Source organism: Littorina saxatilis, linkage group LG9, assembly GCF_037325665.1.
Source record: "Littorina saxatilis isolate snail1 linkage group LG9, US_GU_Lsax_2.0, whole genome shotgun sequence".
In the NCBI taxonomy this organism is placed as follows: Eukaryota; Metazoa; Mollusca; class Gastropoda; order Littorinimorpha; family Littorinidae; genus Littorina; species Littorina saxatilis.
The window spans coordinates 46,273,538-46,297,417 of record NC_090253.1 but is presented as its reverse complement, the minus strand read 5'-3'; the positions used below and the strand labels follow the sequence as shown (position 1 = coordinate 46,297,417).

Sequence of the window (23,880 nt, the reverse complement as noted above, 5' to 3'; positions counted from 1 at the left end):
TTATTTGGCGACTGCGAGACGCATTCTAGTGGGGCTCGTATGTTGCAGACGCACTAATCAATCATTCACATCTTGCAACAAACATCATAGTTTGTGATATTGTTCCTTATAATTATTTAAGGGATTTCAGATACAGAGCCACTTCAGAAATCAGGTTTTTTTTGTTTTTGATAGTGAATAAAAGGCTTGTATTTACAGCAGACGAAGTTCGTACTAAAAGCGCTCAGCAGTAAATATTCCCAACTCAGCAAATGTAAAATTCAATGGTTCACCATGCACCAGCATTTGTCTGCTGATAACACATGCATGAAATAAATACTCTTATGGGTATTTTTGTGTTCTGGTATTTAATTTGATCGTTTTTAGAATTTTTTATATCCGCAGCATAAACATTCAAGATGGCGGCCTCCGTAACATTGCGTGTTTTGATTTGAGCGAAAACAACGTTTCTGAAGGTAAGTTTTCAAGAATACGCATTCATTCACCAATGTCACATCATTTTAATGTTTAATTCTCCCCCTGGGGTCTGGCATTCATCGGGTGAAGCGCTGAAATGCAGAGACTTTGTTTTATCTTGCACTGAATAGCTCATTAGCTGGATTTTGATACTGATAGATCTAGATCTATCTGTTGATTACAAGTAAGGAAATCATGAGCGCCACGCTGGTGATTTTAAACAGATTAAACGAACTTTGAATAAAAGGCGATGAGAAAGAGATTGTTCATGGCATGATAAATAGTCCTGCCTACGTTAAGGACTTCCATAAGTCTCTAAACGGCTGAGGTGGGGAGGGGTAGAGTCAAAAACTGAGTGAGGGTAGCCCAAATAGTAGGATGACCAGCTGGAGATAAAAACACCACTCCCCATGTCTTTACAGTGTTGTGATCAAACTTTCAAAGACGGTAGGTAACAGACAAAAGCATACAGTGTACTATGCTAATCAAATGAGATAAGTGGTTTTGAAAAATGAAGAGGTTACGGTACCGCTCTAGTTTTACAATTTTGGTTTGTTGCTTGTTTCTCATCCTTTTGCTTATTTTATTTTTAAGTTGACCGTGCATTGGTGTGAATTTTATTTTTACAGGATATACAAGAGTTACACCACATGCCGGTTCATGGGAACAAGCGTTCTGCGTGAATATAGTATGAGCAATTATACCGGTGCCACAGAAGGGAGCTGATTTCACTGGTACTATCAAGGTTTGTTACCAAGTACATCCTGTCCAGCTTAACAGTAAGCTTTTTTTATTTTCATAATTGGAACATGTTTGCACATTTGTAAGCGACCTCTGTGAATTTGGTGGGTTTACCGTACCCTCACTATGGTCAACATTCTGTTAGCGACTGTTGGAAGCGAATAAATGTAGCGGTCAGAAAGATTCCAGAATCAGTTGAGTCATTGGAAACTGTGTTTTTTTAAACCTGAAACAGTAAGAATTATACGAATTCATGAAATAAAATTTTCTTTCATTTTGTTCTGTTGTGTGAAGGCTTGCTACCCCGGCTTTGACCGACTCTCTGAGATAGTAAACATTATTCAAATACATTCAAATAAAAATGTCACTTTTCATCTTTTGTGTGAAGGGTACCCCAGGCTGATTTCCTGCACCATGGATGTAGAGGAGGCCAGACAGTCTGCTTCTCATTCCAGCTGTGTTGCGGTTTTTTTCTGCTCGTGAAGTGTATCGCCACATTGCCAAAGCCATTGGCCAAGAGAAGTCACCCTGTCTGCCCATTTTACATAGCCTTACAGGCTGTGACACTATGTCGTTCTTCAATGGTATTGGGGAAACAGAAGGCTTGGGAAGTATGGCAAGCATTTGAAGACGTCACTCAACCTTTCTTCAGGTTGTCTGCTCCTCTTTGTAAGCTGAGTACCACTGACAGGGCAGCACAAGAGCTTTTTGGTGTACATCTGTAGGACAAAACCAGCAACGCACTGGGTGTGAACAGTGCTAGACGGTAACTCTTCAGTAAAAAGAGCTGCCAAATTGACCATAATCCCATTACAAGTGAGGTGCTGCTGCAGGACATGACTGAGAAGAGCCATCTACCTATTAGACACCCCCCGCGGGTTAGGGGGAGTCCCATATTGGTTGGGACGAGAAAGAATTTACCCGATGCTACCCAGCATGTCGTAAGAGGCGACTAACGGTTCTGTTTCTCCTTTTACCCTTGTTAAGTGTTTCTTGTATAGAATATAGTCAATGTTTGTTAAGATTTTAGTCAAGCAGTATGTAAGATATGTTAAGTCCTTTGTACTGGAAACTTGCATTCTCCCAGTAAGGTCATATATTGTACTACGTTGCAAGCCCCTGGGGCAATTTTTTTATTAGTGCTTTTGTGAACAAGAAACAATTAACAAGTGGCTCTATCCCATCTCCCCCCTTTCCCCTATCCCATCTCCCCCCTTTCCCCTATCCCATCTCCCCCCTTTCCCCGTCGCGATATAACCTTGGATGGTTGAAAACGACGTTAAACACCAAATAAAGAAAGAAAGAAAGAACCTATTAGACTACCCAACTCTGTGGGCTGGCAGTTCAAGGCTTGAAAGTTTGAGTCATTCTGGACGAGCTTTCAAGAGGTATCCAGCGTGTGCCGAGAACTGATGAAGTGTGCCTGCAAGAAGAGGTGTACAAAAAAACGCTGCAAATGCTGCAAAGAAGGACTGCAAGGCACTGCTCTCTGCAAATGTGCTTGCATGCCTGTGAAAACTGTCAGCATCTAAACTGTGCAAAAATATTATTGCACCCATTTTCATACCCCAACTCAAACATTTATTCCTGTGTCATTTTATTCAAACTTTCTATGCTATAAGAAGATGTATTTACAGGGGTCACTTGAACGCCGTCAAAATAAGGATACCCTTGACGTGACAAAGAGATGTGACAAAAACTTAGAGTACCTGTATTTTGTATATTGATTATTTGATACATGTATAAATGTGTCTCCAGGAATATGTTTTGTTTTAATCTTGTGTTGATACTATTTAGTTCTGCCTCGTTATTAGCCATTGAGTATAACTGTTTTATCATCATTGCTTTGTTGTTGTTCTTTAGCCATTTACGTTGAATGACTTGTTATACATTGACATTGATAGTTTTATTCTTCTTCTTCTTCGTCGTTCGCTAGTTAGTTTTTATCATAAGAACCTTTTCAAATTCCTATTTATACATAAATGCATATTTTATATTGTAAAGCAGTATGCATTGTTAGAGGATTTTTTAGTAGCAGTGTTTAAATGTCGAAGCTGCTTTTCCCATTTTTACCCAAGAGACCGACTGTATATTGTGTTATTGTATTTGTCAGACTTGATTGTACCAAGTCCCTACACATGTTGTAATGCGCTTAGAGCCAAATATTTTTGTTTTTTGTAAGGGATAGGCGCAATATAAATACACTTTATTATTATTATTATTATTATTATTACCTTTTAAAAAGCCGACGACAATTCCTGAGACACAACTGGGTCACTGTTGTATACGAAGAGAAAGTCAACTTAATTATCCATCCAGAACAGGTTGTTTTATTTCGCCATCTTGCATATTTCTAGTGTTGTGCCATTGTACCTACTGATGTATGTGTCGATCTCACGGATGAGATGTTGATGTGTCAAATTTGAGGGATACCCAAGTCAACTAAAATCCTTGTATTTTAGCAATGACCAAGTGGGTTGCCGCCGTGGAAACTTTCAGGAATGTGTGTCTACACACGAGGCGTAGTTCAACCGTTTGAGTACACTTTCGAATCTTCACGAAATAATATGTTTAAAACTGCCACAGGTTTGTTGACTTACATCCCACATATTTTTGACTTCGCTTGCATTTATGACAGATGGTTGTTTCAAGTACTGCCACAAGTTTTGTTTGAGTATGCATCCACTTGCCGAAATGTGCTAGTTGTGTAAACACATGAGAACAAACAACGTTTTCTAAATACAGCGATTATGAATTTTAGTCGACTTTTGAGTTGATACATTACATTTTTATCAGTTTTTTTTGGGGGGGTACCCTTATTTGGGTGGCGGTCAAATAACCCATGTAAAGGCCACCTATTATCTTAAAAGTGTTCCAGATAGCCAAGTTGAGTTCCCTCAATAGCATACATTGAATACAACAGCACAGGAATGAATATTTTCGTTATGGTATGAAAATTGGTGCAATATTTTTTTTTGCACAGTTTAGGTAATCCACAAATTCTTCAACCCTGCCACCCACACCGTCCAATCATTCTCTGCACCAACAATACATGTATTGTTTTGTTTAAAAATGTTTTTGTGTTAGTTTCTATTGCAAGAGAATGTCTTGTAGCATCAAAAATGCCTAAATACTTTTTTCATTGGCGGCCATTTTGAAAATTGTTAAAAAAACTACTGATTTCTTATTTTTTCACGGTGGCTCTGTATCAGGTTTTGTTAAGCAAAAGCAAATGTCCATTTACGCCAAATTTTCTGTTAATCACATGAAGTGAAATATGTCTAACATACCCAACCGTTTACACTGGCGGCCATTTTGAAAAATTGTTTAAAGGACCATAACCAGGAGGCATAGATAAAAATGTCCAACAAATACCCGTGTGACTTGGAATAAAGGCCGCGAAAGGTGAATGCTCGCCTAACAGGCTTGAGGTTTGCTGGTCGATGTGAATGCGTTATATATTGTGTGTAAACATTTTTTTGTTTGTCTGTCTGTCTGTAAAAAATTCCATTTCACACGGCAGAAATTAATATGTAAAGCGCGGAGAGCACATTGTGGTTCGCGCTATATAAGCTCACCATAATAATAATAATAATAATAACTAGTAATACCCGTGCTCCGCACGGGATTTTTTCTTCTTCATTAATTACAGAGTTAATTATGAATAAGCAACAACAAAAACGTGTTCAATGTGCAATGGCACGCGCGTACAGAACAAAATGCCATACATTTATTGGGAGAGATAAAAAAGGGCACAGAGGTGGATTGGCCATGACTTGTGCAGTGACAACAGTAACATATTAAATTTAGAAGTAATTGCGACAAATTTACCCCAAAAAAGCGCTAGCACACACAGAACAAAATGTGATAAAACATCAAACCTAAGAAAAACAGCGTTCAATGTGCAATGAACTGCAAACCATTTACACAGCAGCAAACATGTGACGCTTTCTGAAATTTCGGTCAATGTAGCGATATTTTCTTTTTACCAGGCTCGGCGCTTGAATACACTTTCTTTCTTTTCTTGCGTAGCTGCTCACCATTAGTAATGCAAGAATCTACAGCTTGGTGAAGGCAGACAGTTACGAAGGAAAGGCTAAATGCGGCAAAACTAAAAAAAGTGGCTATATTAACCGAAATCTCAGAAATTATGACACATGGGAGTGAAACAAACACATAAACACAGCATTAAATGAGCAAATCGTGTGCACAGTAAAAAAAAAAGTTTTACACATATAAAAATTTACATGGTTGCCCATATGGTCTTTGTTGATGTTCTTTGTCTCGTGACGTTATCAATATGTCCACAAAATTCAAAACAGGGATCAGATTTTACCCGCAACTACTGACTCGAGCAAATAGTGTGCACAGTACAAAAAAAAGTTTTACACATCAGCAAATAGGAATGAAAATGTAACCCAGTGGTGAATTTACAGTGGGTTCTGTGAACAATAACAAATCATGTAATTGGGAAAGAATAAAACAGCGTTAAATTGTGCCCTTTTTTGAGATTTCAGTCAATGTGGACAGTCTGAGAATTCAATCAATGTGACAAAATCATTTTGTCACGCTTCAACCAAGATGATGAATGCTAGTTAAAATGTGTAAAAGAATATATAACACCAATCATATAATTGGGAAAGAAATCTCGTCGCAGTACCCTACAGCTCGAGTCACCCACAATGAAACGTTTGCACGATTGACTGGACTTAAACAAATTAGCGGCTACATTGACATAAGTGAGGGACATAAATGTGCAAAAAAATGTGCCCAGAGAACAATAGTTGTACACATCACCATATATGTCTTAAGACGGGGAAAAAAACAGCACTAAATGGAACAAAATTTGTACACTTCAGCAAACATGCGAGTGAAAAATAAGATGTTAACCCTTACACCGGTGCAATTCTGTAACACATGTTACATAGCCACTGGTGAATTAACAGAGAGAAAAATAACAAAAAACAGTCATATAGGTTTTCGCATCAATGGGAGGTAATCGGAACTGACCAAACAGACTGAGCCAATAGCGCGACATATGTCGTGACAACCAGGTGACAGTATACGTAAAGTAGCGCGACAACCAGCCAATGTGAAATTGGTTCTGCGTTCTGCGAACAACAAAATGTTTACACATGCATTGTGCACAGAGAACAAAAGTTTTCAGATCACCATGCATATATGGCATTATGATGGTTAGGCCTGAAGAAATACATTTGCTTTTGTTTAATATTTCTCTAAAATGTGAAATTGGTTCTGCGTTCTGCGAACAACAAAATGTTTACACATGCATTGTGCACAGAGAACAGAAGTTTACAGATCACCATGCATATATGGCATTATGATGGTTAGCAGGGGCGGATCTGGGTTTTGAAAGGGGGGGTGCAAAGTTCTTTTTTTTTTTTTGTATCTTATCAGCGAAGGCGCGAAGCGCCGAACCGATGGCGCGAAGCGCCGAGCATGCTAGGGGGGTCCGGGGGCATGCCCCCCCGGAATTTGTTTTAAAAAGGAAGCAAAATTGTGCAATTTGGTGCAATCTGAGCGTGTAAAGTGCTATTTTCAGGTGATACATTTTTCTTCTTTTTTTTTTTTTTGTTGTCCCGCTTGGGGGGGTGCAATTGCACCCATTGCACCCCCCCCCCCCCCCAGATCCGCCCCTGGTTAGGCCTGAAGAAATACATTTGCTTTTGTTTAATATTTCTCTTGGGCTGCAAGCCAGCACAAAATAATTAAAACATTTCATTTGCCAAATCAGCGCCACCAAAACTGATAAATAGGACTAAGCATGGAGTATTCATGGCAGGGGCTCTTTTTTGTTTGTCATGCTGTGTGCCACACGCGTTGCAGTTGTCACCGTGTGTAGAGTTTAAGATGATGTGATTCCTATTCTTATAAAGACAAAGTCGATCTCCGTTACACCCCCGCAACAATTTACATGGTTGCCCATATGGTCTTTGTTGATGTTCTTTGTCTCGTGACTTTATCGATTTGTCGCAAAATGATTCCACCAAATTCAAAACAGGGATCAGATTTTACCCGCAACTACTGACTCTGAAAAGGTTGTGAAAAAATGGGTTGAATGTGAATGTTTATTCCTGAGACAATGCTTGGAGAGCTTCTCCCGATGTGACTGCGTCATCTGAAGTGGACTGGGTTGCGTTTTGTGTTGCATCAAACATGTCTGTGGATTGTGTTGAATTTTGTGTTGCGTCAATCATGTCGTCATCCATGATTTGACTGAGCGTTAGGACGTCGACAATAGGTGGTTTGATGTGTTTGTAGGAGTGCTTGTTGCTGCAGGGTTGTTTGGTGCAGCGGTGGGTGAACGTAGTGCAGATGAAGATTAGCTGGCTATTGCCGCAGGGTTGTTTGGTGCAGCGGTGGGTGTAGATGAACGTAGTGAAGATGAGGTGGCCGACTGGAGGCGTTGATTTTCACGCCTAAGATTGGTTAGTTGTGTGGAGTCTTTGCTCGCTTTGGTTTTTGCATCTGACAATTGGTTGATGATGGTCTGGAAAGATTGCTTTTGTTTTTGTCGAAGTCGGGGTACTGCTTCACAGGTCAAGTTGTGGTCAGCGTCTTGAAGTGAGGTCGCAGTGAGTTGGTCGTTGGGACGCCATATCTGAAGAAAATTACAAAAAATTATACCTTATACACAGGAGTATGGAACACTGAAAAAAGATTTGTTTTGGCAGGAATGACGTTTGCATGATTACGTCTACATGAACAAAATTTTCTCTTTATACGTTTGCTCATTGGTGTAAAAATCCAGCCCCCCCCCCCAAAGCATTAAAGGTAAAAGCCATCGTAAAGATACGAAATGGAAATCTATAACGTCTAAAATATATAAAGATTCAAACGCATATTGTAACTAAATGACAACAGAAAATATACATGGTCCAAACACACACACACACAATCGAGTGCACGCATCCATGCATATAAAGTCATGTACACACACACACCCAATGGCACGTGTATGTGCTGTTTTCAGGTAATAGCACCGGCCCTCCCTCCCCCTCATGTATGATTTTTACAAAATGGAAATCTTTCCTTGAACCCCACCCCCCCCCCCCCCCCACTCATGTATTGCCTATGCCTGGGTTAGTAAACAACGAAAGAATGCAGCGTTTCTTTCTGCATCTGCATGGGTAACGCGGGTGTGACGTTTTCATCTTTCGCTTTGTAACGGTGTTGATATTTTGATTCTCGGCCTCGTTGATCTAGTATAAACTCTACACTGAACAAAAAAACACCCTTCGATTGTACTGATAAGCGACCTTGTGTACCCTACATTCATGGGGCCAAATTTGTCCAACCAATTTTTTTTTATTTAACTTGAAATTTGATTCATCCTCAAATGTTTCCCTTCTTACTCAAAGGACGTAACCACTCGGTACACGTTTTCGAAAAAATCGATTTTGGGTGTGAAATCTATTAAATTTAACCAATTTTCTTCACATGCAAGAAAATGACATGCTTTTCGTCCATAAATAATTTCACTTCTTAATTTTACCAGGAAACATTTCAGTCTTGAGTATCGAGGGGGAAATATGTACACAGGCGAAAGATGAAATCGTGACACCGGCAGAATCCCAAACTTTGGCTTAGTACCGCACCCCCCCCCCCCCCCCCCCCCCCCGTCCATAATGTATGGCAAGATTCCTTGAATCCCCCCCCCCCACCCCCCATATGGCCTATGCCTGGGTTAGAAAACAACCAAAGAATGCAGCGTTGAAAGAGCGAAAATCCTGCAGTTCAGCCGTGGCGTGTCAAAATGGCGGGGGAAGACTGAGAAACGTGGCGAATAATGTTGCAAATTCTCTATAGTATAACCCCTGTGGTAGAATACAGCAAGGTTAGGAACACTTTAAGAAAGTTTTACAGACTGATAAATGGGATTTACCTGTAGAGCCAGTTGTAGGATCCAACAGCAGATTTGACAGTTGCCCCGATTCAAAGCTGGGGGAGGAGCGGCAACATCCGCTTTGCCTTTGGTTCTGACTAAAGACTGCGCGACCACACGCGACCGCCGACTGGAGGCGTTGATTTTCACGCCTAAGAAGATTGGTTAGTTGTGTGGAGTCTTTGCTCGCTTTGGTTTTTGCATCTGACAATTGGTTGATAATGGTCTGGAAAGATTGCTTTTGTTTTCGTCGAAGTCGGGGTACTGCTTCACAGGCCAAGTTGTGGTCAGCGTCTTGAAGTGAGGTCGCAGTGAGTTGGTCGTTGGGACGCCATATCTGAAGAAAATGAAAAAAAATTATACCTTGTAGTTGTACACAGGAGTATGCAACACTGAAAAAAGATTTGTTTTGGCAGGAATGACGTTTGCATGATTACATCTACATGAACAAAATTTTCTCTTTATACGTTTGCTCATTGGTGTAAAAAATACAGCCCCCTCCCCCCCCCCCCAAATGATCACACACACACACAGTGATGAAAGTGCGCATCTCTTCCCAGCCTTGCAGCGCTTTGAAAGTTGGAAGCATTAAGCATTAAAGGTAAAAGCCATCGTGAAGATATGAACAAAAAGTAAGACGTCTAAAATATATAATGATTCAAACGCATAGTATAACATAAGTAAATAACAGAAAATATACATGGTTCAAACACACACACACACACACACACACACAATCGAGTGCAGCATCCATGAACACACACACAGACAAACACACACACAATAAATGTACGTCCAATGGAACGTGTGCGCGTGTGTGTGGATGCAGGGTTCCTGCAGGGCAGAGCTGATACAATTCAAGGAGTTTTCAAGGACATTTCCAGGACCAAATAAATGCTTTTCAAGGACATGATTTTCCCCAAATTAATGCAAAGCACCAAGCTTACCTTCAGTTTTTCAAGTCATCAAGTTTCTGGTGAATTTCTATTAGTCATTCCGTAGTTGTTTCCCTTGCCAACTTCCGAGAAGGGAAGCAACTACGGGTGACTAGTAATAGTTCGTCTGCTTTCGTTTTTACTCGATCTTTTATTCTCCCAAAATGTGTACCGTATTTGACGAAAAAAAAGGGGGTTGCATTTTTTTTTAAATAAGACAAGCTGCTGACGAAATGTATAGACAACAATTTGGAAAAATCAAGTACTTTTCAATGACTATTTAACAAAACTCTATTTTCAAGCACTTTTCAAGGCCTGGAAAAGGTTTTCCAATTTTCAAGGAGTTTTCCAGGGTTCAAGGACTCTGTACGAACCCTGTGGATGCTGTTTTCAGGTAATAGAACCCCCCACATGTATGGCCTATGCCATGGGTTAGAGAAGTAGAAAAAGCAAGATTCGTTCACCCCCCCCCCCCCCCCCCCCCCCCCCCCCCCACATGTAATGCGCCATAGATTTTTACGAAATGGAAATCTAAAACGTCCAAAATATATAATGATTCAAACGCATATTCAGACCTGGGAACCCCTGTTTTGCACTTTGACTATTCTCTGTTTCTCAAACAAACTTGGTGTATTATCAAAAAAATGAGCGTAGTCACTACTCCACACAGCGTTTGCACATCCATGATTAAAACATGCCTCATGCGCGTCAAAATGGCGGGGGGAGACTGCAAATTCTCTATCTCTATATAGTATAACCCCTGTGGCAGAATACAGCAAGGTTAGGAACACTTTAAGAAAGTTTTACAGACTGATAAATGGGATTTACCTGTAGAGCCAGTTGATGCGACAGCAGATTGACAGCTGCCTCGATTCAAAGCTGGGCACTGAGAAGCAAGCGGTCCGAATGTTGCCACGCTTTAGGTCTGACTAAAGACTGCGCGACCGCACGCGACTATACAAACAAACAAAATAAAATACAGCAGGAATGACGTTTGCATGAATCCATGATTACGTCTACATGAACAACAGTGATAAAAGTGCGCATCTCTTCCCAGCCGTGCAGCGCTTTGAAAGTTGGAAGCATTAAAATTTAAACGGGTAAAAGCCATCGTGAAGATACGAAAAAAAAGTATGACGTCTAAAATACATAATGATTCAAACGCATAGTATAACATATGTAATAAACACACAATCGAGTCCACACATCCATGCTTATTTAAAGTCATGTACACACACACACACATACATGGCATCAAGCAATACACAATTAAATGACACATATATGGAAAACGTATAATGAACATGAACATGGCAAGTAATTCACACCGTTACCCACTATAAAATTGATGATATATATATACCACTCACTTGCTATTCGCCTAAAAGCTTGCAGTGTGCTGTGACACATATAAGAAACCAGAAGAAAAAAGGACTTTACTTTGGCGAAAAGAGCATATGCTGCTTATTTTTGTACATAACTGCTATAACTGTATTTTTTCCGAACACTTACATGTAAAAAACATAGAGATATATCTTACCATTTCACTAAGACAGCCAAAATAACGGTCAAATTAAGGGGAGATCATGATGAAGGGGAGATCATGATGACGTACATGTCTATGGTTGCACCGGGGGAAAATATTTAGTCGCTGGAACCTATAAGGTTATACGGCGACTTATCAGATGATATTGTTTCGAACTTATCTTTTAAAAATTAAGTAAACAAATCTATAGAATATTTTGGAGTTCCATTAACAGATAAACAGATCTATCTATCTTCTTATTATTTTAGGTTCGTCTGGGGTAGAGAAATAAAACACACAGCTAGGTTCGTCTGAGGTGCGGTCGCGTAGTGTTTAGTCAAACCGTTCGCTTTCGGCCAATGGGATAGCTGGGATATTCTGTCTGCTACGACATTTCACGTTAAAAAGGCCTCAAAAAGCCATTTCGCTTTCGAAGTCGTCAATCTAACCCAGCCTATCGTCTTCATCGCGATCCGTTCCTACGGAAAAACCGAGGGACAGGGTCCAAACCGGCGGGGTTTGGTAGGAGATACGTCCACACGGCGAAAAAGGCCACGCGTATTATAATATAGATAACAGACTCTTTTTAAGGTCAGATAAAGCAGTTGGGGTTGATTTAATGATACAGGTAAGCATCTACAGATGCAAAAACCGATCAGTAAATCTCAGGTTTTGTGTTGCATCAGTCTAATTTTACACAAAGCGCATGCTCAAAAAGCGACCAAATTCGTCTGCTACGCGAGACTTCAAATTCCCCGCGGCGGCAAGCCCTTGGCTGTGACGTCACAGCGGGAGCCAGAAGCGAAAGTAGCAACGCTCGGTGTGCGTCTTTGCTGCAGCTGTGGATGCGCGCGTGCTCCCGACATCATGCCGAGAGAGTGTGCTGCTGCCGAATGTTCGGAGTTGCAAAAAAAAAAAAAGACTCAGGCTTGAGTTTTTATTTGTTTCTATCCGACTGGGTAACAAATACAACGAAGACAATAACACAGACACTGACAACAACTCGAAAACCAAGAACAACTACAATGTCAACAACAACACCTTTGCACTGATAAACTGTAGGTGGAACACGATTGATTTGACACGTTACAACCTTGATTTCATCTACGACGACGACGACAACAACAACATCAACTTAAACTCGAGAACATATTTATACGTCTTCAACAACATAGCCAACAACAAATCCGATAGAACTTCAACTACACTCACAACAGTGATCATGGGCTGCCTAATCTATTTGCTGAATCTGGCAGACATTTTACTTCCACCCTTGAGAGAGAATGTTTTTTCCTCGTACACTTTGTGCCTCAAACCTGACTAAGAGGACACAATTCTACATTAAACCCCGATTATCAACCCAAATAGGTGGGACACTTCCGTCTCAACTCGGACGCCGCTGTAAGAACGATCTCCAGTAACAGCTGACGCTGATAACGATACAGCTATCTGATCGCTCCTACGCCACTCCCCCAGCCTGTATGTCTACACACTGGCACCAATTAAACCTCCAACTGAGCTGTTAACCCGTGGTTTGTAAAAATGTAAAAAATATTGTACAAATTACGTCGAACCTAAATCCGCGATTTGTAAAAAAAAAATAAAAATATCTCTATTCAGCCTATTGTCCCATCGCTGGGAAATTCGGATCGTTTCCTCCCAGTGGAAAGCTAGCAGCAACAGAGTCGCGCTACCCCAAAGTCAAGGGATCCATTAGATTTGTTTTTCTTTCTTTTTCCATTTCGTTATTTTCCTTCATCGCTGGCGAATTCGGATCGCTTCCTCCCAGTGAAAAGTTAGCAGCAACAGAGTCGCGTTTGTTGTCCAAGTTGTGGAAATTTCCAAGTTGTGGAATGTGTCCAAGTTGTGGTATGTGTCCAAGTTGTGGTATGTGTCCAATATGTGCAATGTTGTGATATATATCCAAGTTGTGGTATGTGTCCAAGTTGTGGTATGTGTCCAATATGTGCAATGTTGTGGTATATGTCCAGGTTGTGGTATGTGTCCAAGTTGTGGTATGTGTCCAAGTTGTGGTATGTGTCCAAGATGTGGAATGTGTTCAAGATGTGGTATGTGTCCAAGATGTGGAATGTGTCCAAGATGTGGAATGTGTCCAAGTTGTGGTATGTGTCCAAGATGTGGTATGTGTCCAAGTTGTGGTATGTGTCCAAGATGTGGTAATGTGTCCAAGTTATGGTATGTGTCCAATATGTGGTATGTGTCCAAGTTGTGGTATGTGTCCAAGTTGTGGTATGTGTTCAAGATGTGGTATGTGTCCAAGATGTGGTATGTGTCCAAGATGTGGAATGTGTCCAAGTTGTGGTATGTGTTTAAGTAGTGGTATGTGACCAAGTTGTGGTATGTGTCCAAGATGTGGTATGTGTTCAAGTTGTGGTATGTGTCCAAGTTGTGGTATGTGTCCAAGCTATTGTAATGTGTCCAAGTTGTGGTATGTGTCCAAGTTGTGGTATGTGTCCAATATGTGCAATGTTGTGATATATGTCCAAGTTGTGGTATGTGTCCAAGTTGTGGTATGTGTCCAATATGTTCAATGTTGTGGTATATGTCCAAGTTGTGGTATGTGTCAAAGTTGTGGTATGTGTCCAAGTTGTGGTATGTGTCCAAGATTTGGAAAGTGTTCAAGATGTGGTATGTGTCCAAGATGTGGAAGGTGTCTAAGATGTGGAATGTGTCCAAGTTGTGGTATATGTCCAAGATGTGGTATGTGTCCAAGATGTGGTATGTGTCCAAGTTGTGGTATGTGTCCAAGATGTGGTAATGTGTCCAAGTTATGGTATGTGTCCAATATGTGGTATGTGTCCAAGTTGTGGTATGTGTCCAAGTTGTGGTATGTGTTCAAGATGTGGTATGTGTTCAAGATGTGGTATGTGTCCAAGATGTGCAATGTGTCCAAGTTGTGGTATGTGTCCAAGTTGTGGTATGTGTCCAAGATGTGGTATGTGTCCAAGTTGTGGTATGTGTCCAAGCTATTGTAATGTGTCCAAGTTATGGTATGTGTCCAAGTTGTGGTATGCGTATTCTTCTTCTTCTGCGTTCGATGTTGGTGGCCGTGCTAGATCCTCAGACCAGTGGCTGCCAGGAAGTCCGCAGTCTTGCGCAGTTCGTCGGCAGGACCCCAGAGTTTGGCTCCAACACTGGTCTCTTCTTGCCAGAACTTCTGGCGTATTGTCTCTAGATGGGGGCAGTTCTGGAGAATGTGCTCCGGAGTTTGCTCTTCCGAGCCACATTCACAGTGTGCGTCATCCGCGAGGCCCAGTCTCTTGAGGTGTTTCTTTAGTCCACAGTGCCCTGTCCTTTGACGGAAAATGGTGGTTTGGCTTCTCCGGTCTAGTTTGTTGATGGGGTCTTCCTGTGGGTTGTAGTCTCCGTTTCTCTTTTTCCAGTTTTCTTTCTTCTTCCGTTGTAGAAGAGTCTTGGCTTCTTTGTACGAGGTGGAGTTGTGTGGTTGGGGAAGTCTCGCACCTCCTTTTGCCAGCCTGTCCACTTCTTCATTGCCGGCAATGCCGACATGAGCCTGTATCCACTGGAGCACCACCTTGTTGTGTTGAGACAGGGTGCTGAGGCAGTTGTCGAGTTGCCTGGTGGGGAGGTCAGTGGGGCCAGACAGAAGGGACTGGAGGGCGGACAGGGAGTCAGTGAGGAGGACGATATTTTGCCGACTGCGGTCTTCCCCTGCTGCGTGCTCTGCTGCAGTGATGAGGGCGTGGAGCTCGGCCCTGTAGTTCGAGCTCAGGTCACCAGCTGGGACGGAGAGGGAGGTGGTGGTTTGGGCGACGGATGTAGACGCCACTGCCTCCATTCCTTACGGCGTTCTCTGAGGAGCCGTCTGTGTAGACGTGAGTCCAGGTGCAATGTGGGTAGCGGTCCTGAATCATCTCCATGGCGAGGGCCTTCTGGACATGTGGTGACTGTTCGCCCTTTGCTGTCAGTCCTGGTACATCTGTTCTGACTTCATGGAAGCTCTTGCGTGGGGCCCAGACGTCTGAGACGAGTGTCTCACAGCAGTTGGGGTCAGCTTCCAGAGCTTCAGCATACTCCGTTTGGAGGTCCTTGACCTGATGTTTGAGGCTCTTTCGTTTCAGCCTGTTCTTGGTGCCCTTGTTGAGGTTTTGGTGAAGTGGGTGAGTGGTCAGTCTCTTCATCTTCTCTCCCTGGAGGACAGCTTTGTACTCTCGTCTGTCCTCGAGTGGTTCCAGGTCTGCTGTTTTCTCTCTGGTATGCGTATAAGATGTGGTCTGTGTCCAAGTTGTGGTATGTGTCCAAGATGTGGTATGTGTCCAAGTTGTGATAATTGACCAATTTGTGGTATGTGTCAAAGACGTGGTAATATCGTCATGTGTCCAAGTTGTGGATTGTGATGGGACAATAAAGAAATGGAGAAAAAAATCTAATAGATTCACTGACTTTCGGGTAGCGCGACTCTGTTGTTTCTAGCTTTTCACTCGAAGGAAGCGACCCAAATTTCCCAGCGATGGGACAATAAAGACAAGTCGCGTAAGGCGAAAATATAACATTTAGTCAAGTAGCTGTCGAACTCACAGAATGAAACTGAACGCAATGCAACGCAGCAAGACCGTATACTCGTAGCATCGTCAGTCCACCGCTCACGGCATAGGCAGTGAAATTGACAAGAAGAGCGGGGTAGTAATTGCGCTGGGAAGGATAGCACGCTTTTCTGTACCTCTCTTCGTTTTAACTTTCTGAGCGTGTTTTTAATCCAAACATATCATATCTATATGTTTTTGGAATCAGGAACCGACAAGGAATAAGATGAAAGTGTAAAAAGGAAGAAAAATCCCAAAGATCTCCCTTGACTTTGGGGTATCGCGACTCTGTTGCTGCTAGCTTTTCACCGGGAGGAAGTGATACGAATTTCCCAGCGACGGGACAATCTAGTAATGATATGGAGAAAGAAAACAAAATCAACGGAGTCGCGCTACCCCAAAACTCAAGGGATTTTGTTTTTGTGCCTTAATGACTATTGGGATGACAAGAAGATATCGGGAACATTAACGTGATTTGTAAAACAAATGATTACAAATCACGGGGCGCGCAGACCCTTGATTTTAACTCCACAGGCTCAAAACTGTAAGGTTCAGCAGCTAAAGTTGCTTCTATGAATACCCGTTCTGACGTCATCGAAAATTTTACCCAGAATTCACCACTTCCGTACTCTCGCGGACGTTCGAGATACTGGCAATGGCCGCCAGATCGGAACGCGAAAACGCTTCGCTTCAGCCACGAAATTCGTCGGATTATGGCCTAAACGATTCCAAAATAAACTAAACCCTGTGAGGGAAGGTGAGAAAACAATTTCCTACGGCATGCATATGTCTGGTTAACCTAAGTCACGCCAAAACGCAAATAAACGCCTTTTTGACACCAAAAATAGCCTGTTGGGGTCCTTTAAAAACTACCAATTTTTTAATTTTTCGCGGTGGCTCTGTATCAGGTTTTGTTAAGCACATAAAACTCTTCATTTTTGCTAAATTTGTATTTGTTGCATGATTTGAATGATTTTGCAACATACATGCCCCACTATTCGCTGCGCATAATTTAGCTGGATGGGCGGTAGCGCTGGATTGAGTACAATCCGAGCGACGAACTTTGCCGAATGCAATCTAGATATGATCGTCACTGCTGCAGGGTCAATGTGTGAATTAATACGATAGAGCGAAAATAATTGCACTCAGCACTCGCTCAAACCATGCTGAGGCTTACAAACTCCCAGCCTGCAGAACTATCTAGTAAAACGGTGCTGTTGTTTTACTGCAGACAACCTGTGTAGACGTTTTAGACCTCTTGTACACCAGAGTTCCCATTTAATTGCCAGAAACACTTTCACAGATACTTCAATATGTTGTTACTGGACTCCGAGTGCCTTTTTAGATTCTACAAAATCATATCACTGTTGATCTAAACGGTGATCAAGTTCAGTTAGATCTAAGTCAAGTTGTAACAGTGTACAGTCAGAATCACCAGCATCAGCGTGTGCCAGTATGCATGCGGTTTGTGGCTCCTTTACGAGTGCATGCTTTTTAATTAGAGGGTGCATTTTAGTTTTACGACAAGAAAAAGAAGTTCTTTCCTTCAAAACATCCAAAATATCCGTATTAGATGTTGTCGTTGAACATGTGTTGCACACAGCAAACATTTTGAAATCTCCGAAGCTGCTTGCATAAAGATGACGCAGAGATCTGTACAGTATAGATCTCTGGATGACGCAAGGATAGTGTTCGACTCAGCTCTTTGACTTGGTAAACATCGGAACTTCCGCGGGTTAGGGGGAGTCCCATATTGGTTGGGACGAGAAGTAATTTGCCCGATGCTCCCCAGCATGTCGTAGGAGGCGACTAACGGATTCTGTTTCTCCTTTTACCATTGTTAAGTGTTTCTAATATAGAATATAGTCAATTTTTGTAAAGATTTTAGTCGAGCAGTATGTAAGAAATGTTAAGTCCTTTGTACTGGAAACTTGCATTCTTCCAGTAAGGTAATATATTGTACCAGATGAATACCCGCTTCGCCGGGTAGCAGGCTTCGCCGGGAAGAAGTAGAGCCGAATACCCGGCTTGAGTGGCGCACCGTACACCGGCTTCGCCGGGTCCGAACCATGGACCCGCCAAGCTTTGGTCCCACCCAGATTCGTGGAATGGGAACAGCAGGAAAATGATTCAGAGGCTATATCGCCATTCCTGATCATATCATGTCGTGTTCCATCATTGTCGACGACGCCGAATGTAACCGAGTGCCGAAACACCACCATCACCTTTGGAGGCGAAGTCCACTCAAACAGGTTTGAGAAATTTAGAGCTTATCTCTCAGCCCTTTTAAATCTGTTATGGCTTCTCAGAGGAAGGCCAGAACATACAGCCACATCAAAGCCGCCAGACCACATCACACACAGAACTCTACAATTCACAGGTATTGCCTATACACACCCATACAAACACACACACACACACACACACAGAGAAGCCGTATCTATATATATCTATATATGTATAGGTTACAACACGAGTGGTTTTTTATATGGCTTGTATTTCAGTCAAGACCCAGCGGATGAATATCATCGGGAGACACGAGCCTCTGGCGAGTGGCTCTCGATTGATATTCCCGCTGGGTCTTGACTGAAATACAAGCCATATAAAAAACCACGAGTGTTGTAATCTGTATATCCCATTCTATCATCAAACACAAAGTGTAGACTACTAGCGGCACTGTTGCGATCTGTGCAGGGTAAAACTGTTGCCAGCGAGACTTAGCCCTTTTGCAACCTTAAACTAAGTGACCGTCGCTGAAAAAATAAAACGAATGAGTGCATCGATAAGTACGCGGTAACACTACTTTCAGACCATTTAAAAGCTTTAAGTAAAGGTTCATAAGTTGCAAGAAAGTAATGAAGTCGAATAGAAATTAATTTAGTTGAAGCGCACAATTCTTTTGTTTTGCGTTACAGGTCGGCAGAACGGGCGAAACGGGTTTGGGACCCATTTGGCTTACTCGATTCAGAATCGATTCCACGTTGTTTTTCTCGAACGTGTGTAATTAGGCTTATTGACAGAGAAGCAAATTTTAGGGAACAAATATGTAGGTTTAGATTTAACCATTTGCTCCCTATTTGAAATGTATCTACGTGATAAACTGTTTTGCGAGTGTGTTTGCATGGATGAACTTAAACTGGTATGGGTGTGACTGGAAAACGCGACCGACACGTCTGTCACCGCCGATTGATTGCATTTTGAAGGAATATGACTGGATTACGGAAAAATATGTGGACTTACTGCAGAGCCAGGCAAAAGAGTAGACTTGCTCGCAAAACACGTGAAACAGCCGATGTTTGATAGCTGAAGGCGCACACCAAAACACAGTACCGACAGATTCTCAAAAGTCGTCTGCTAACGATGCAAGGGGAGGGTACTCGTGTTTTTGTTTTGGTTCGCTAGCATCTGGTTATCTTGTAAGTTGAATGTTCGTTTTTTTCGACCTGCATTGCTTTCATAATGAAAGAAACTTTTGCTTATTGCATCTCATACATCAGATCAGTTCTGAGATTCATTTTTGCGTGCAACTGATATGGTTTTCTGAGCCGTGCAATACGATTTTAGAACTACATACAAATGTGTCACATTGTTCGGCGCGAGGTCAAAGGTCGGGAGGAAAGTAGTCCTTTGCCCAAATCGGAATCTGCACTATCATATATTTTTTGGAGTCCATGATGTATTTATTGAGCTATAAAAATACAACATATATACCCATACTGAAGTAACAGAGACAAAGAAGGGAGGTCATGGGATATATATATATATATATATATACGACTTGTGTCTGTGTGTGTGTCTGTGTGTGTGTTCGCGATGCACGGCCAAAGTTCTCGATGGATCTGCTTCAAATTTGGTGTCCATATTCAGATACACCCTGCACAAAATCTGGTCGATACGTATAGATGACAGTGTATTTTTCGCGTGGCTATAAATTGATTCGACCTTTGCACTTTTACAGTGAGGACAACTTACGGGTGCAAGGAAAGCGTTCTGGACACTGCGGTGACCTTCTAAAAATAGTAACGGAACGGGAATATCCGAAGCTGCTTCTCATAGCGTAGAGAAGGAAGGGAGGTAAACGCTGAAAACACTGGAGAGACAAGGAAGAGTGACTGGTAGTGGATCCCGAAAAAACCCTCGGTTTGCGCTGCGCGCTGAGAGCACGTGTTGAAATATCTCATCGACCAGATTGTGTCCCGGGTGAACGTGAATATGGCCACCAAATTTGAAACAGATCCATCGAGAACCTTGGCCGCGCATCGCGCACAGGAACAGACACACAGACACACAGACAGACAGACAGACAGACAGACAGACAGACACAAGTCGTATATATATATATATATATATATATATATATATATATATATATATATATAGACTACGTTGCAAGCCCCTGGAGCAAATTTTTGGTTAGTGCTTTTGTGAACAAGAAACAATTGACACGTGGCTCTATCCCATCTCCCCCCCCCCCCCTTCCCCCGTCGCGATATAACCTTCGTGGTTGAAAACGACGTTAACACCAAATAAAGAAAAAGAACTTCCGATTACGTTCGTAGTTACTCGGAACCAGCCTTCGGGATTGAAAGCCCGTAACTGACGTGTGCAAAACAATTTCGCAGCCGGGTGGCCATAAGACTCAATACAAAGTGAACTGCATCTTGTTCATCAGTGGAGCACACTACAAAACCACGTCCTCACTCGCCCGTGTCTCTGAACGTTCTCCTTTACCCTCTAGCATGTATAGACTCAATTAAACTTTATCTTGGAAAGCAGATAGCATTCATCCATTCAATCAAAATCTGATTGACCACAACATTCCGAACAGTTAACACATATATATATTGGTTATAGGCAAGAGGAAGGAGGGGGAGGGGGGGGTGGGTGCTGGGTGGAAGGAGGCAAAAACGTACCAGTTCGGTTGGCAGCTGAGAGAGAAATTCAAGTTTTACGCCCTCACGGCAGGGCCATTAGGGGCATGTTCCCGGGTTTTAACCCGACTTTAAATGAGTTACACAAGCGTATGCCTGTTCAGGTGGTATCAGCCATCTGCACTTATGACAGAAAGACTGAGGTCTTTTACGTGCCACTGTGGTGACACGGGGGTGGGAGATAGATACCGTCTCTGGGTCTGCACTTAACGTTAACCCGTGTCCGTCCCGGCTCGGATTCGAACCTGCGACCTTACGATCACAAATCATGTGCTCTACCACCCGAGCTACCCGGTCCCCCGGTTGGCAGCTTGACTGATTCTCCCTTATAAAAAGGAAATCACACATACTGGAAACTTCTCAGAAACTTCTATCCAAGACACCCGAGTCAGGCAGGAGGCACTTTGCTTAACCGTGATTCGTACAATAGATGACGTAAAAGAGTATTTAAATCGAACGAATAAGTCTGGGTTTATATTGGCCCTTGACTATCGTAAAGCGTTTGATTCCATTTATAAGGAATTTATGATAGAAGCATTTAGATCATATGGTTTTGGTGAAGACTTTCAAAAATGGGTTAAGCTTTTAATGACAGACACTTTCAGTAGTATTAATCACGGAGGGTGGATTTCAGAACCGTTTCCCTGGAAGTGTGGTATAAGACAAGGTTGTCCATTTTCACCCCTGGCCTTTATATTGGCGGTGGAAATACTTGCCATTAAAATTAGGAAAAGTGATATAACGGGTGTTGAATTACCCTCAAAGGTGGGCGAGGAGAGTGCCCTAAAAATTAAACAGTTAGCAGACGATACAACAATATTTTTACAGAACAATGGTGATGTTTTTAAAGTTAAAGATATAATAATAAAGTTTGCAAAGTTTTCAGGACTGACCCTGAATGTTAATAAAACCAAAATAATGAAAATTGGACAGCATTGTGGTCAGCAAAAGTTGCCCTTTGAGTGCACAGAGAAGATTAAGATTTTAGGTATATATTTCGTAAATAATGATAGAGCAATAAATGTTGAACAGAATTGGGGATTAAGAGTTCAGAAGATTAAGAAGTTGATTAAGATTTGGAGTCGACGAGATTTAAGGATTCACGGTAAAATTGTAATAATCAAATGTTTTTTTATTTCACAGTTAGTATTTGTGATGCAGACGATTGGATTGCCAGATCGGGTTTTGACAGAGTTAAAGCCATATGTACTCGATGACTATACACGCTAATTGCTTTACCAACAGCTGGAGACATGCTAAATTAAGTTCCCTGCAAAATATTGTGGTCTAGGACCCCTTCAATGTTGAGATATGTTAATTTTCATTTTGATCTGGATCGTCCTATTTATAGATTTGCCAACAGAGGTAGCGTTGACGCAAGGGAAATAATTCCGCGTCTTTGTTTACATCCAAAGTTTTTGAGACTCTAAAACAAGCTGTAATGCATGTATATGGTCCGCGCATGGCGACATATCGTCATTACATGGTCTTATGGTGCGTTTGACATCGATTATGGGCAAACTACACTTTGTAAACTCGGGAGCGCGTACATATGCCTTTAAATAGATTGTTTTATAAGTTCATTTGGCAGAGAAAGTGTACGAATAAAAAAGCATTTGAAAAAGTGAAAAGAAAAGTAATGGAGAAAGAAATAAGTGAAGGTGGGTTGAAAATGCTAAATGTGCACAGTATGCAAGAGTCTTTTTATTTACAATGGGTCGGACGTTTGAATGAAAAAAGGGAGAAAATTGGACGTTTATACCACTATGGTTTCTGGGACATCTTGTTTCAGGGTATGGTTGTTTTGATTTGAATGTTAAACCGAGTAAGGAATTGAATTTGACAATGATTGGAAGCCCATTTTGGCAGAGGGTAGTGTGGACACATTTGAGTTACAAGCTTAGGATGGAACATGATAAGATTGATGTAAACAATTTTTATAAACAGATTTTGTGGAGTAATGATTTGATTCGGTATAAAGGGAAAATGTTGGGTTTTTTTTATTGGAAAAAAGATGGGATTGAAAGAGTAAGTGATTTGTTTATAGTGGAAGAAAAGAGATTGAAGTCAGCAGCAGAGGTATATATACAAATTGGAAAGAATAATGCAAATATTTTATTGGATTATTGGGCATTAATAAACGCATTACCCAAAGTATGGATTATTTGGATTGAAAACAAACATATTATTGTCCAGATGAATAAGCAATTGTTTGATGGTAGCCTGTATATGATAAAAATAAGCCAAATACGAAAAATGATAGAAAAGAAAAGTGTAGATACGTTAAAATTAATATTAAAAGTCCTACGGTTTTGAGCCATTAAGGACTTGAGTGTTTGTCCGCTTTCAAAAAGAGAGAAAAAAAATAAATAAAAAATAAAAAATAAGGAGAGGAGGGCAGGGGGTGGGGTTGAGTTGATAATGCTCTGTGGAATTTGTTAAAATGGAAAGTAGTTAAGATGTTTCTTGGTAAGAATTATAAGTCTGTATTCTATATCTTGAATAACGGGTTTGTAAAATGATTTTTTTTTTCAAAACGAGTTAAAAAGTGGAACCTTTCAGGATCACCAATAAAAGCAAATAGATGAGCAAGTGAGAGGAACACGAACAATAAATCTCAAAATTTTTAAAAAATAAAAGGATTAAGATGTAAGCCACGAAGGCCGTGGTAATAAAAACAATATGTACAGTTTGGCGACTAGTGGGCCTAGGGTGAGGATATGTTGTCTAGAGGGTAGTCGCTAGAATCAGGAGGGATGGCGGGAGCCACTCGACCTCAAACTGAAACACGCTGATGTGATAATCTGGGCTTAGAGTTATA

The 23,880-nt window shown here is 41.5% G+C and overlaps 1 protein-coding gene and 1 long non-coding RNA gene across 3 annotated transcripts in view; both read right to left on the bottom strand.

Annotated features, from left to right (window-relative positions):
* LOC138976244 (uncharacterized) overlaps positions 1-23,880 on the bottom strand; it is a 197,598-nt gene that overhangs the window by 50,099 nt on the left and 123,619 nt on the right. The gene's annotated exons all lie outside the window — the stretch shown is intronic.
* On the bottom strand, positions 4,981-12,137 carry LOC138976245 (uncharacterized). Its single transcript, XR_011458925.1, has 3 exons — positions 10,867-12,137; positions 9,104-9,440; positions 4,981-7,819 (listed from the first exon to the last, which is right to left on the bottom strand). It is a non-coding gene; the product is annotated as an uncharacterized lncRNA (long non-coding RNA).